Source organism: Perca fluviatilis, chromosome 12 (genome assembly GCF_010015445.1).
Source record: "Perca fluviatilis chromosome 12, GENO_Pfluv_1.0, whole genome shotgun sequence".
Taxonomy (NCBI): Eukaryota; Metazoa; Chordata; class Actinopteri; order Perciformes; family Percidae; genus Perca; species Perca fluviatilis.
This window is the reverse complement of record NC_053123.1, coordinates 10,783,431-10,800,545: the sequence shown is the minus strand read 5'-3', so window position 1 is coordinate 10,800,545 and position 17,115 is coordinate 10,783,431.

Genomic DNA, 17,115 nt, shown 5'->3' with positions numbered 1-17,115 from the left:
ACTACGAGCTATTTCATAAATGTACATTCTTACTACATCGTAATAAGGGTTACAAATACTTTTTTTACTTGTGTTTCTGTTGTATCTGCTAGCCTTTGCAACTCATTTATGAATGCTTTGTAAAGCATTGATAGCATGTTAACTTACTATGGACTCATCCGTACGCATATTTCTGAAGGCATGTCCAAATAGAACAATACATGTGTGTGTCCAGGTTCTGTTAGCCTTTGGAACTCATTAATAAATGCTTTGTAAAGCATAGAAAGTACTCACTTTAGATGGGCTCACACAGTATACTTAACTAACCAGTAGTAACTCATGAGTTAATCATGGATTACATTATTGGTAAGTATTTGTAACAGATGTGTTAACACCCCAGCTATTAGTTTAGACCTTTTCTAAATCATAACATTTTATTTAAGACATGAACAAATGTAGGTCTAGATAGTCTGTTAATCATTAACTTCCTAGTTTTAAACAAGCTTTTACGTTCCCGAGTACCTAGTTGATAATGGTAAAATTACTTAATTTACAAATGGTTAATGCATCATGTAGGAATTATTAAAAAATATACACTGATAAACATTTTACATGGGCTTACTTACTATGGACCAACCATTTACTAACTGCATTTACAAATGCTTTACTGATTAGAATGAATGTAGGAACTATGCTTTAGAAATGATAAAAAAAATAAATTACTACTAGTTTGTAGATAGTTTATAAAGGGAAAATTATTTAATTTACTAATGGTTTTTGCAATATTTAGAAAGTGTGAAACTTCTATTTATAAACATAATTTTCGAGAGCCTTATTTACTATGAACAAACCATTTATGAGTGTGTATACAAATGCTTTATTCATGAGAATTAACATAGGAGCAGTGCTTTACAAATGATGAACAAAGCATTTATCAATAGACAGTAACTGGTTTATAATGGGAAAATTATTTCATTTCATTATTTGCTAAGTATAAATCATGTACTTACAAACATATTTTTCAAGATAGGCTTATTTACTATGAACAAACCATTTATAACTATGTGAACAAATGCTTTACTGATGATGAGTTATGTAAGAACAATTAATAATGATGAACAAACCATTAACTAATAGTTAACTAATGCTTAATAAATGATGAATTATGGATAGTTATTATAAAGTGCTACCGTAATGTCTAACTGTAATACCTGTAATGTCTATCTGTAATGTCTAACTGTAATGTCTGTAATGTCCAACTATAATGTCTGTAATGTCTAACTGTAATGTCTGTAATGTCTAACTGTAATGTCCAACTGTAATGTCTGTAATGTCTAACTGTAATACCTGTAATGTCTATCTGTAATGTCTGTAATGTCTAACTGTAATGTCTGTAATGTCTAAATGTAATGTCTGTAATGTCCAACTGTAATTTCTGTAATGTCTAACTGTAATACCTGTAATGTCTATCTGTAATGTCTGTAATGTCTAACTGTAATGTCTGTAATGTCTAAATGTAATGTCTGTAATGTCTAACTGTAATGTCTGTAATGTCCAACTGTAATGCCTGTAATGTCTAAATGTAATGTATGTAATTTCGAACTGTAATGTCTAACTGTAATGTCTGTAATTCTAACTGTAATGTCCAACTGTAATGTCTGTAATGTCTAACTGTAATGTCTAACTGTAATGTCTGTAATGTCCAACTGTAATGTCTGTAATGTCTAACTATAATGTCTGTAATGTCTAACTGTAATGCTTGTAATGTCTAACTGGAATGCCTGTAATGTCTAACTGTAATGTCTGTAATGTCCAACTGTAATGTCTAACTGTAATATCTGTAATGTCTAACTGTAATGTCTGTAATTCTAACTGTAATGTCCAACTGTAATGTCTGTAATGTCTAACTGTAATGTCTAACTGTAATGTCTGTAATGTCCAACTGTAATGTCTGTAATGTCTAACTATAATGTCTGTAATGTCTAACTGTAATGCTTGTAATGTCTGTCTGTAATGTCTAACTGTAATGTCTAACTGTAATGTATGTAATGTGTAACTGTAATGTCCAACTGTAATGTCTGTAATGTCCAACTGTAATGTCTGCAATGTCTTACTGTAATGTCTGTAATGTCTAACTTTAATGTCTAACTGTAATGTCTGTAATATCTAACTGTAATGTCTAACTGTAATGTCTGTAATGTCTAACTGTAATGTCTGTAATGTGTAACTTTAATGTCTAACTGTAATGTCTGTAATATCTAACTGTAATGTCTAACTGTAATGTCTGTAATGTCTAACTGTAATGTCTGTAATGTCTAACTGTAATGTCTGTAATGTGTAACTTTAATGTCTAACTGTAATGTCTGTAATATCTAACTGTAATGTCTAACTGTAATGTCTGTAATGTCTAACTGTAATGTCTGTAATGTCTGTCTGTAATGTCTAACTGTAATGTCTGTAATGTCTAACTGTAATGTCTGTAATGTGTAACTGTAATGTCCAACTGTAATGTCTGTAATGTCTAACTGTAATGTCTGTAATGTCTAACTTTAATGTCTAACTGTAATGTCTGTAATGTCTAACTGTAATGTCTGTAATGTCCAACTGTAATGTCTGTAATGTCTAACTGTAATGTCTGTAATGTCTAACTGTAATGTCTGTAATGTCTAACTGTAATGTCTGTAATGTCTAACTGTAATGCCTGTAATGTTTAACTGTAATGTCTGTAATGTCCAACTGTAATGTCTGTAATGTCTAACTGTAATATCTGTAATGTCTAACTGTAATGCCTGTAATGTCTAACTGTAATGTCTGTAATGTCTAACTGTAATGACTAACTGTAGTGTCTGTAATGTCTAACTGTAATGCCTGTAATGTCTTACTGTAATGTCCAACTGTAATGTCTGTAATGTCCAACTGTAATGTCTGTAATGTCTTACTGTAATGTCTAACTGTAATGCCTGTAATGTCTAACTGTAATGTCTGTAATGTCTAACTGTAATGTCTAACTGTAATGTCTGTAATGTCTACATGTAACGTCTAAAATGTAATGTCTGTAATGTCTAACTGTAATGTTTGTAATATCTAACTGTAATGTCTAACTGTAATGTCTGTAATGTCTAACTGTAATGTCTGTAATGTCCAACTGTAATGTCTGTAATGTGTAACTGTAATGTCTGTAATGTGTAACTGTAATGTCCAACTGTAATGTCTGTAATGTCCAACTGTAATGTCTGTAATGTCTAACTGTAATGTCCAACTGTAATGCCTGTAATGTCTAACTGTAATGCCTGTAATGTCCAACTGTAATGTCTGTAATATCCAACTGTAATGTCTGTAATGTCTAACTGTAATGTCTCTAATGTCTAAAAGTAATGTCTGTAATGTCTGTAATGTCTTACTGTAATGTCTAACTGTAATGCCTGTAATGTCTAACTGTAATGTCTGTAATGTCCAACTGTAATGTCTGTAATGTCTAAATGTAATGTCTGTAATGTCCAACTGTAATGACTGTAATGTCTAACTGTAATGCCTGTAATGTCTAACTGTAATGTTTGTAATATCTAACTGTAATGTCTAACTGTAATGTCTGTAATGTCTAACTGTAATGTCTGTAATGTCCAACTGTAATGTCTGTAATGTCTAACTGTAATGTCTGTAATGTCTAACTGTAATGTCCAACTGTAATGCCTGTAATGTCTAACTGTAACCTACTAATGCCTGTAATGTCTAACTGTAATGTCTGTAATATCTAACTGTAATGTCTGTAATGTCTAACTGTAAGTTCTGTAATGTCCAACTGTAATGTCTGTAATGTCAAACTGTAATGTCTGTAATGTCTGTCTGTAATGTCTAACTGTAATGTCTGTAATGTCTAACTGTAATGTATGTAATGTGTAACTGTAATGTCCAACTGTAATGTCTGTAATGTCCAACTGTAATGTCTGCAATGTCTTACTGTAATTTCTGTAATGTCTAACTTTAATGTCTAACTGTAATGTCTTTATATCTAACTGTAATTGTCTGACTGTAATGTCTGTAATGTCTAACTGTAATGTCTGTAATGTGTAACTTTAATGTCTAACTGTAATGTCTGTAATATCTAACTGTAATGTCTAACTGTAATGTCTGTAATGTCCAACTGTAATGTCGGTAATGTGTAACTTTAATGTCTAACTGTAATGTCTGTAATATCTAACTGTAATGTCTAACTGTAATGTCTGTAATGTCTAACTGTAATGCCTAACTGTAATGTCTAACTGTAATGTCCAACTGTAATGTCTGTAATGTCTAAATGTAACGTCTAAATGTAATGTCTGTAATGTCCAACTGTAATGACTGTAATGTCTAACTGTAATGCCTGTAATGTCTAACTGTAATGTTTGTAATATCTAACTGTAATGTCTAACTGTAATGTCTGTAATGTCTAACTGTAATGTCTGTAATGTCCAACTGTAATGTCTGTAATGTGTAACTGTAATGTCTGTAATGCGTAAACTGTAATGTCCAACTGTAATGTCTGTAATGTCCAACTGTAATGTCTGTAATGTCTAACTGTAATGTCTAACTGTAATGTCTGTAATGTCCAACTGTAATGTCTGTAATGTCTAACTATAAATGTCTGTAATGTCTAACTGTAATGCTTGTAATGTCTAACTGGAATGCCTGTAATGTCTAATTGTAATGTCTGTAATGTCCAACTGTAATGTCTAACTGTAATATCTGTAATGTCTAACTGTAATGTCTGTAATTCTAACTGTAATGTCCAACTGTAATGTCTGTAATGTCTAACTGTAATGTCTAACTGTAATGTCTGTAATGTCTAACTATAATGTCTGTAATGTCTAACTGTAATGCTTGTAATGTCTGTCTGTAATGTCTAACTGTAATGTCTGTAATGTCTAACTGTAATGTATGTACTGTAACTGTAATGTCCAACTGTAATGTCTGTAATGTCCAACTGTAATGTCGGTATTTTAAAATTACTGTAATGTCTGTAATGTCTAACTTTAATGTCTAACTGTAATGTCTGTAATATCTAACTGTAATGTCTAACTGTAATGTCTGTAATGTCTAACTGTAATGTCTGTAATGTGTAACTTTAATGTCTAACTGTAATGTCTGTAATATCTAACTGTAATGTCTAACTGTAATGTCTGTAATGTCTAACTGTAATGTCTGTAATGTCTAACTGTAATGTCTGTAATGTGTAACTTTAATGTCTAACTGTAATGTCTGTAATATCTAACTGTAATGTCTAACTGTAATGTCTGTAATGTCTAACTGTAATGTCTGTAATGTCTGTCTGTAATGTCTAACTGTAATGTCTGTAATGTCTAACTGTAATGTCTGTAATGTGTAACTGTAATGTCCAACTGTAATGTCTGTAATGTCTAACTGTAATGTCTGTAATGTGTAACTTTAATGTCTAACTGTAATGTCTGTAATATCTAACTGTAATGTCTAACTGTAATGTCTGTAATGTCTAACTGTAATGTCTTTAATATCTAACTGTAATGTCTGACTGTAATGTCTGTAATGTCTAACTGTAATGTCTGTAATGTGTAACTTTAATGTCTAACTGTAATGTCTGTAATATCTAACTGTAATGTCTAACTGTAATGTCTGTAATGTCTAACTGTAATGTCTGTAATGTGTAACTTTAATGTCTAACTGTAATGTCTGTAATATCTAACTGTAATGTCTAACTGTAATGTCTGTAATGTCTAACTGTAATGTCTAACTGTAATGTCTAACTGTAATGTCCAACTGTAATGTCTGTAATGTCTAAATGTAACGTCTAAATGTAATGTCTGTAATGTCCAACTGTAATGACTGTAATGTCTAACTGTAATGCCTGTAATGTCTAACTGTAATGTTTGTAATATCTAACTGTAATGTCTAACTGTAATGTCTGTAATGTCTAACTGTAATGTCTGTAATGTCTAACTGTAATGTCTGTAATGTCTAACTGTAATGTCTGTAATGTGTAACTGTAATGTCTGTAATGTGTAACTGTAATGTCCAACTGTAATGTCTGTAATGTCCAACTGTAATGTCTGTAATGTCTAACTGTAATGTCTAACTGTAATGTCTGTAATGTCCAACTGTAATGTCTGTAATGTCTAACTATAATGTCTGTAATGTCTAACTGTAATGCTTGTAATGTCTAACTGGAATGCCTGTAATGTCTAATTGTAATGTCTGTAATGTCCAACTGTAATGTCTAACTGTAATATCTGTAATGTCTAACTGTAATGTCTGTAATTCTAACTGTAATGTCCAACTGTAATGTCTGTAATGTCTAACTGTAATGTCTAACTGTAATGTCTGTAATGTCCAACTGTAATGTCTGTAATGTCTAACTATAATGTCTGTAATGTCTAACTGTAATGCTTGTAATGTCTGTCTGTAATGTCTAACTGTAATGTCTGTAATGTCTAACTGTAATGTATGTAATGTGTAACTGTAATGTCCAACTGTAATGTCTGTAATGTCCAACTGTAATGTCTGCAATGTCTTACTGTAATGTCTGTAATGTCTAACTTTAATGTCTAACTGTAATGTCTGTAATATCTAAACTGTAATGTCTAACTGTAATGTCTGTAATGCTCTAACTGTAATGTCTGTAATGTGTAACTTTAATGTCTAACTGTAATGTCTGTAATATCTAACTGTAATGTCTAACCGTAATGTCTGTAATGTCTAACTGTAATGTCTGTAATGTCTAACTGTAATGTCTGTAATGTGTAACTTTAATGTCTAACTGTAATGTCTGTAATATCTAACTGTAATGTCTAACTGTAATGTCTGTAATGTCTAACTGTAATGTCTGTAATGCGGTCTGTAATGTCTAACTGTAATGTCTATAATGTCTAACTGTAATGTCTGTAATGTGCAACTGTAATGTCCAACTGTAATGTCTGTAATGTCTAACTGTAATGTCTGTAATGTCTAACTTTAATGTCTAACTGTAATGTCTGTAATTTCTAACTGTAATTCTGTAATGTCCAATTGTAATGTCTGTAATGTCTAACTGTAATGTCTGTAATGTCTAACTGTAATGTCCAACTGTAATGTCTGTAATGTCTAACTGTAATGCCTGTAATGTCTAACTGTAATGCCTGTAATGTGTAACTGTAATGTCTGTAATCGTCACAACTGTAAATGTCTGTAATGTCTAACTGTAATATCTGTAATGTCTAACTGTAAATGCCTGTAATGTCTAACTGTAATGTCTGTAATGTCTAACTGTAAATGACTAACTGTGTGTCTGTAATGTCTAACTGTAATGCCTGTAATGTCTTACTGTAATGTCCAACTGTAATGTCTGTAATGTCCAACTGTAATGTCTGTAATGTCTACTGTAATTTCTAACTGTAATGCCCGTAATGTCTAACTGTAAATGTCTGTAATGTCTAACTGTAATGTCTAACTGTAATGTCCAACTGTAACGTCTGTACATGTCTAAATGTAACGTCTAAATGTAATGTCTGTAATGTCCAACCGTAATGACTGTAATGTCTAACTGTAATGCCTGTAATGTCTAACTGTAATGTCTGTAATGTCTAACTGTAATGTCTGTAATGTCCAACTGTAATGTCTGTAATGTGTAACTGCAATGTCTGTAATGTGTAACTGTAGTGTCCAACTGTAATGTCTGTAATGTCCAACTGTAATGTCTGTAATGTCCAACTGTAATGTCCAACTGTAATGCCTGTAATGTCTAACTGTAATGCCTGTAATGTCCAACTGTAATGTCTGTAATGTCCAACTGTAATGTCTGTAATGTCTAACTGTAATGTCTCTAATGTCTAAAAGTAATGTCTGTAATGTCTGTAATGTCTACTGTAATGTCTAACTGTACGCTCGTAATATCTAACTGTAATGTCTGTAATGTCTAACTGTAATGTCTGTAATGTCAAAATGTACTGTCTGTAATGTCCAACTGTAATGACTGTAATGTCTAACTGTAATGCCTGTAATGTCTAACTGTAATGTTTGTAATATCTAACTGTAATGTCTAACTGTAATGTCTGTAATGTCTAACTGTAATGTCTGTAATGTCCAACTGTAATGTCTGTAATGTCTAACTGTAATGTCTGTAATGTCTAACTGTAATGTCCAACTGTAATGTCTGTAATGTCCAACTCGTAATGCCTGTAATGTCTAACTGTAATGCCTGTAATGTCTAACTGTATATTTGTAATATCTAACTGTAATGTCTAACTGTAATGTCTGTAATGTTCTAACTGTAATGTCTGTAATGTCCAACTGTAATGTCTGTAATGTTAACTGTAATGTCTATAATGTTAACTGTAATGTCCAACTGTAATGTCTGTAATGTCCAACTGTAATAGTCTGTAATGTCTAACTGTAATGTCTAACTGTAATGTCTGTAATGTCCAACTGTAATGTCTTATGTCTAACTATAATGTCTGTAATGTCTAACTGTAATGTTTGTAATGTCTAACTGTAATGCCTGTAATGTCTAACTGTAATGTCTGTAATGTCCAACTGTAATGTCTAACTGTAATATCTGTAATGTCTAACTGTAATGTCTGTAATTCTAACTGTAATGTCCAAACTGTAATGTCTGTAATGTCTAACTGTAATATCTAACTGTAATGTCTGTAACAATGTAACTGTAATTTTTATACTATCATTGTCTGTAATGTCTAACTGTAATGCTTGTAATGTCTGTCTGTGTAGTTCTAACTGTAATGTCTGTAATGTCTAACTGTAATGTATGTAATGTGTAACTGTAATGTCCAACTGTAATGTCTGTAATGTCCAACTGTAATGTCTGTAATGTCTTACTGTAATGTCTGTAATGTCTAACTTTAATGTCTAACTGTAATGTCTGTAATATCTAACTGTAATGTCTAACTGTAATGTCTGTATGTCTAACTGTAATGTCTATGTAATGTGTAACTTTAATGTCTAACTGTAATGTCTGTAATATCTAACTGTAATGTCTTGTGTAACTTTAATGTCTAACTGTAATGTCTGTAATATCTAACTGTAATGTCTAACTGTAATGTCTGTAATGTCTAACTGTAATGTTTTAAATGTCTGTCTGTAATGTCTAACTGTAATGTGCGCAATGTGTAACTGTAATGTTTTACTGTATGTGCAACTGTAATGTCCAACTGTAATGTCTGTAATGTCTAACTGTAATGTCTGTAATGTCTAACTTTAATGTCTAACTGTAATGTCTGTAATGTCTAACTGTAATGTCTGTAATGTCCAACTGTAATGTCTGTAATGTCTAACTGTAATGTCTGTAATGTCTAACTGTAATGTCCAACTGTAATGTCTGTAATGTCTAACTGTAATGCCTGTAATGTCTAACTGTAATGCCTGTAATGTTTAACTGTAATGTCTGTAATGTCCAACTGTAATGTCTGTAATGTCTAACTGTAATATCTGTAATGTCTAACTGTAATGCCTGTAATGTCTAACTGTAATGTCTGTAATGTCTAACTGTAATGACTAACTGTAGTGTCTGTAATGTCTAACTGTAATGCCTGTAATGTCTTACTGTAATGTCCAACTGTAATGTCTGTAATGTCCAACTGTAATGTCTGTAATGTCTTACTGTAATGTCTAACTGTAATGCCTGTAATGTCTAACTGTAATGTCTGTAATGTCTAACTGTAATGTCTAACTGTAATGTCCAACTGTAATGTCTGTAATGTCTAAATGTAACGTCTAAATGTAATGTCTGTAATGTCCAACTGTAATGACTGTAATGTCTAACTGTAATGCCTGTAATGTCTAACTGTAATGTCTGTAATGTCTAACTGTAATGTCTGTAATGTCCAACTGTAATGTCTGTAATGTGTAACTGTAATGTCTGTAATGTGTAACTGTAATGTCCAACTGTAATGTCTGTAATGTCCAACTGTAATGTCTGTAATGTCTAACTGTAATGTCCAACTGTAATGCCTGTAATGTCTAACTGTAATGCCTGTAATGTCCAACTGTAATGTCTGTAATGTCCAACTGTAATGTCTGTAATGTCTAACTGTAATGTCTCTAATGTCTAAAAGTAATGTCTGTAATGTCTGTAATGTCTTACTGTAATGTCTAACTGTAATGCCTGTAATGTCTAACTGTAATGTCTGTAATGTCCAACTGTAATGTCTGTAATGTCTAAATGTAATGTCTGTAATGTCCAACTGTAATGACTGTAATGTCTAACTGTAATGCCTGTAATGTCTAACTGTAATGTTTGTAATATCTAACTGTAATGTCTAACTGTAATGTCTGTAATGTCTAACTGTAATGTCTGTAATGTCCAACTGTAATGTCTGTAATGTCTAACTGTAATGTCTGTAATGTCTAACTGTAATGTCCAACTGTAATGTCTGTAATGTCCAACTGTAATGCCTGTAATGTCTAACTGTAATGCCTGTAATGTCTAACTGTAATGTCTGTAATATCTAACTGTAATGTCTGTAATGTCTAACTGTAAGTTCTGTAATGTCCAACTGTAATGTCTGTAATGTCAAACTGTAATGTCTGTAATGTCTGTCTGTAATGTCAAACTGTAATGTCTGTAATGTCTGTCTGTAATGTCTAACTGTAGTGTCTGTAATGTCTAACTGTAATGTATGTAATGTGTAACTGTAATGTCCAACTGTAATGTCTGTAATGTCCAACTGTAATGTCTGCAATGTCTTACTGTAATGTCTGTAATGTCTAACTTTAATGTCTAACTGTAATGTCTTTAATATCTAACTGTAATGTCTAACTGTAATGTCTGTAATGTCTAACTGTAATGTCTGTAATGTGTAACTTTAATGTCTAACTGTAATGTCTGTAATATCTAACTGTAATGTCTAACTGTAATGTCTGTAATGTCTAACTGTAATGTCTGTAATGTGTAACTTTAATGTCTAACTGTAATGTCTGTAATATCTAACTGTAATGTCTGTAATGTCTAACTGTAATGTCTAACTGTAATGTCTAACTGTAATGTCCAACTGTAATGTCTGTAATGTCTAAATGTAACGTCTAAATGTAATGACTGTAATGTCTAACTGTAGTGCCTGTAATGTCTAACTGTAATGTTTGTAATATCTAACTGTAATGTCTAACTGTAATGTCTGTAATGTCTAACTGTAATGTCTGTAATGTCTAACTGTAATGTCTGTAATGTCTAACTGTAATGTCCAACTGTAATGTCTGTAATGTCCAACTGTAATGTCTGTAATGTCTAACTGTAATGTCCAACTGTAATGCCTGTAATGTCTAACTGTAATGCCTGTAATGTCCAACTGTAATGTCTGTAATGTCCAACTGTAATGTCTGTAATGTCTAACTGTAATGTCTCTAATGTCTAAATGTAATGTCTGTAATGTCCAACTGTAATGACTGTAATGTCTAACTGTAATGCCTGTAATGTCTAACTGTAATGTCTGTAATGTGTAACTTTAATGTCTAACTGTAATGTCTGTAATATCTAACTGTAATGTCTAACTGTAATGTCTGTAATGTCTAACTGTAATGTCTGTAATGTGTAACTTTAATGTCTAACTGTAATGTCTGTAATATCTAATTGTAATGTCTAACTGTAATGTCTGTATGTAATGTCTAACTGTAATGTCTGTAATGTCTAACTGTAATGTCTGTAATGTGTAACTGTAATGTCCAACTGTAATGTCTGTAATGTCTAAATGTAATGTCTGTAATGTCCAACTGTAATGACTGTAATGTCTAACTGTAATGCCTGTAATGTCTAACTGTAATGTTTGTACTATCTAACTGTAATGTCAAACTGTAATGTCTGTAATGTCTGTCTGTAATGTCTAACTGTAATATCTGTAATGTCTAACTGTAATGTATGTAATGTGTAACTGTAATGTCCAACTGTAATGTCTGCAATGTCTAACTGTAATGTCTGTAATGTCTAACTGTAATGTCTGTAATGTCTAACTGTAATGTTTGTAATATCTAACTGTAATGTCAAACTGTAATGTCTGTAATGTCTGTCTGTAATGTCTAACTGTAATGTCTGTAATGTCTAACTGTAATGTATGTAATGTGTAACTGTAATGTCCAACTGTAATGTCTGTAATGTCCAACTGTAATGTCTGCAATGTCTAACTGTAATGTCTGTAATGTCCAACTGTAATGTCTGTAATGTCCAACTGTAATGTCTGTAATGTCTGTCTGTAATGTCTAACTGTAATGTCTGTAATGTCTAACTGTAATGTATGTAATGTGTAACTGTAATGTCCAACTGTAATGTCTGTAATGTCCAACTGTAATGTCTGCAATGTCTTACTGTAATGTCTGTAATGTCTAACTTTAAAGTCTAACTGTAATGTCTGTAATGTGTAACTCTTAATGTCTAACTGTAACGTCTGTAATATCTAACCGGTAATGTCTAACTGTAATGTCTGTAATGTCTAACTGTAATGTATGTAATGTGTAACTGTAATGTCTAACTGTAATGTCTGTAATATCTAACTGTAATGTTTGTAATGTCTAACTGTAATGTCTAACTGTAATGTCCAACTGTAATGTCTGTAATGTCTAAATGTAACGTCTAAATGTAATGTCTGTAATGTCCAACTGTAATGACTGTAATGTCTAACTGTAATGCCTGTAATGTCTAACTGTAATGTTTGTAATATCTAACTGTAATGTCTAACTGTAATGTCTAACTGTACGTCTGTAATGTCCAACTGTAATGTCTGTAATGTGTAACTGTAAATGTCTGTAATGTAACCTGTAATGTCCAACTGTAATGTCTGTAATGTCCAACTGTAATGTCTGTAATGTCTAACTGTAATGTCCAACTGTAATGCCTGTAATGTCTAACTGTAAGCCTGTAATGTCCAACTAATGTCGTAAATATCCAACTGTAATGTAATGTCTGTAATTAATGTCTAACTGTAACGCTCTAATGTGTAATCTGTAATGTCTGTAATGTCTTACTGTAATGTCTAACTGTAATGCCTGTAATGTCTAACTGTACATGTCTTGTGTAATGATCCTAACTGTAATGTCTGTAATGTCTGTAAATGTCTGTAATGTCCAACTGTAATGACTGTAATGTCTAACTGTAATGCCTGTAATGTCTAACTGTAATGTTTGTAATATCTAACTGTAATGTCTAACTGTAATGTCTGTAATGTCTAACTGTAATGTCTGTAATGTCCAACTGTAATGTCTGTAATGTCTAACTGTAATGTCTGTAATGTCTAACTGTAATGTCTGTAATGTCCAACTGTAATGCCTGTAATGTCTAACTGTAATGTCTGTAATGTCTAACTGTAATGTCTGTCTGTAATGTCTAACTGTAATGTCTGTAATGTCTAACTGTAATGTATGTAATGTGTAACTGTAATGTCCAACTGTAATGTCTGTAATGTCCAACTGTAATGTCTGCAATGTCTTACTGTAATGTCTGTAATGTCTAACTTTAATGTCTAACTGTAATGTCTTTAATATCTAACTGTAATGTCTAACTGTAATGTCTGTAATGTCTAACTGTAATGTCTGTAATGTGTAACTTTAATGTCTAACTGTAATGTCTGTAATATCTAACTGTAATGTCTAACTGTAATGTCTGCAATGTCTAACTGTAATGTCTGTAATGTGTAACTTTAATGTCTAACTGTAATGTCTGTAATATCTAACTGTAATGTCTAACTGTAATGTCTGTAATGTCTAACTGTAATGTCTGTAATGTCTAACTGTAATGTCTGTAATGTCCAACTGTAATGTCTGTAATGTCTAACTGTAATGTCTGTAATGTCTAACTGTAATGTCCAACTGTAATGTCTGTAATGTCCAACTGTAATGTCTGTAATGTCTAACTGTAATGTCTGTAATGTCTAACTGTAATGTCTGTAATGTCCAACTGTAATGTCTGTAATGTCTAACTGTAATGTCTGTAATGTCTAACTGTAATGTCCAACTGTAATGTCTGTAATGTCCAACTGTAATGCCTGTAATGTCCAACTGTAATGTCTGTAATGTCAAACTGTAATGTCTGTAATGTCTGTCTGTAATGTCTAACTGTAATGTCTGTAATGTCTAACTGTAATGTATGTAATGTGTAACTGTAATGTCCAACTGTAATGTCTGTAATGTCCAACTGTAATGTCTGCAATGTCTTACTGTAATGTCTGTAATGTCTAACTGTAATGTCTGTAATGTGTAACTTTAATGTCTAACTGTAATGTCTGTAATATCTAACTGTAATGTCTAACTGTAATGTCTGTAATGTCTAACTGTAATGTCTGTAATGTGTAACTTTAATGTCTAACTGTAATGTCTGTAATATCTAACTGTAATGTCTGTAATGTCTAACTGTAATGTCTAACTGTAATGTCCAACTGTAATGTCTGTAATGTCTAAATGTAACGTCTAAATGTAATGTCTGTAATGTCCAACTGTAATGACTGTAATGTCTAACTGTAATGCCTGTAATGTCTAACTGTAATGTTTGTAATATCTAACTGTAATGTCTAACTGTAATGTCTAACTGTAATGTCTGTAATGTCCAACTGTAATGTCTGTAATGTGTAACTGTAATGTCTGTAATGTGTAACTGTAATGTCCAACTGTAATGTCTGTAATGTCCAACTGTAATGTCTGTAATGTCTAACTGTAATGTCCAACTGTAATGCCTGTAATGTCTAACTGTAATGCCTGTAATGTCCAACTGTAATGTCTGTAATATCCAACTGTAATGACTGTAATGTCTAACTGTAATGCCTGTAATGTCTAACTGTAATGTCTGTAATATCTAACTGTAATGTCTAACTGTAATGTCTGTAATGTCTAACTGTAATGTCTGTAATGTCTAACTGTAAGTTCTGTAATGTCCAACTGTAATGTCTGTAATGTCAAACTGTAATGTCTGTAATGTCTGTCTGTAATGTCTAACTGTAATGTCTGTAATGTCTAACTGTAATGTATGTAATGTGTAACTGTAATGTCCAACTGTAATGTCTGTAATGTCCAACTGTAATGTCTGCAATGTCTTACTGTAATGTCTGTAATGTCTAACTTTAATGTCTAACTGTAATGTCTTTAATATCTAACTGTAATGTCTAACTGTAATGTCTGTAATGTCTAACTGTAATGTCTGTAATGTGTAACTTTAATGTCTAACTGTAATGTCTGTAATATCTAACTGTAATGTCTAACTGTAATGTCTGTAATGTCTAACTGTAATGTCTGTAATATCTAACTGTAATGTCTAACTGTAATGTCTGTAATGTCTAACTGTAATGTCTGTACTGTCTGTAATGTCTAACTGTAATGTCTGTAATGTCTAACTGTAATGTCTGTAATGTGTAACTGTAATGTCCAACTGTAATGTCTGTAATGTCTAACTGTAATGTCTAACTGTAATGTCTGTAATGTCTAACTGTAATGTCTGTAATATCTAACTGTAATGTCCAACTGTAATGTCTGTAATGTCCAACTGTAATGTCCAACTGTAATGTCTGTAATGTCTAACTGTAATGTCCAACTGTAATGTCTGTAATGTCCAACTGTAATGTCTGTAATGTCCAACTGTAATGTCCAACTGTAATGTCTGTAATGTCCAACTGTAATGTCTGTAATGTCCAACTGTAATGTCCACTGTAATTTCTGTAATGTCCAACTGTAATTTCCAACTGTAATGTCTGTAATGTCCAACTGTAATGTCTGTAATGTCTAACTGTAATGTCCAACTGTAATGTCTGTAATGTCTAACTGTAATGTCCAACTGTAATGTCTGTAATGTCTAACTGTTATGTCCAACTGTAATGTCCAACTGTAATGTCTGTAATGTCCAACTGTAATGTCCAACTGTAATGTCTGTAATGTCCAACTGTAATGTCTGTAATGTCTAACTGTAATGTCCAACTGTAATGTCCAACTGTAATGTCTGTAATGTCCAACTGTAATGTCTGTAATGTCCAACTGTAATGTCCAACTGTAATGTCTGTAATGTCCAACTGTAATGTCCAACTGTAATGTCTGTAATGTCCAACTGTAATGTCTGTAATGTCTAACTGTAATGTCCAACTGTAATGTCCAACTGTAATGTCTGTAATGTCCAACTGTAATGTCTGTAATGTCCAACTGTAATGTCCAACTGTAATGTCTGTAATGTCCAACTGTAATTTCCAACTGTAATGTCTGTAATGTCCAACTGTAATGTCTGTAATGTCTAACTGTAATGTCCAACTGTAATGTCCAACTGTAATGTCTGTAATGTCCAACTGTAATGTCTGTAATGTCCAACTGTAATGTCCAACTGTAATGTCTGTAATGTCCAACTGTAATTTCCAACTGTAATGTCTGTAATGTCCAACTGTAATGTCCAACTGTAATGTCTGTAATGTCCAACTGTAATGTCTGTAATGTCTAACTGTAATGTCCAACTGTAATGTCCAACTGTAATGTCTGTAATGTCCAACTGTAATGTCTGTAATGTCCAACTGTAATGTCCAACTGTAATGTCTGTAATGTCCAACTGTAATTTCCAACTGTAATGTCTGTAATGTCCAACTGTAATGTCTGTAATGTCCAACTGTAATGTCTGTAATGTCCAAATGTAATGTTCAACTGTAATGTCTATAATGTCCAACTGTAATGTGTAATGTCCAACTGTAATGTCCACTGTAATGTCTGTAATGTCCAACTGTAATGTCCAACTGTAATGTCTGTAATGTCCAACTGTAATGTCTGTAATGTCTAACTGTAATGTCCAACTGTAATGTCCAACTGTAATGTCTGTAATGTCCAACTGTAATGTCTGTAATGTCCAACTGTAATGTCCAACTGTAATGTCTGTAATGTCCAACTGTAATTTCCAACTGTAATGTCTGTAATGTCCAACTGTAATGTCTGTAATGTCCAACTGTAATGTCTGTAATGTCCAACTGTAATGTCCAACTGTAATGTCTGTAATGTCCAACTGTAATGTCTGTAATGTCCAACTGTAATGTCCAACTGTAATGTCTGTAATGTCCAACTGTAATGTCCAACTGTAATGTCTGTAATGTCCAACTGTAATGTCTGTAATGTCTAACTGTAATGTCCAACTGTAATGTCCAACTGTAATGTCCAACTGTAATTTCCAACTGTAATGTCTGTAATGTCCAACTGTAATGT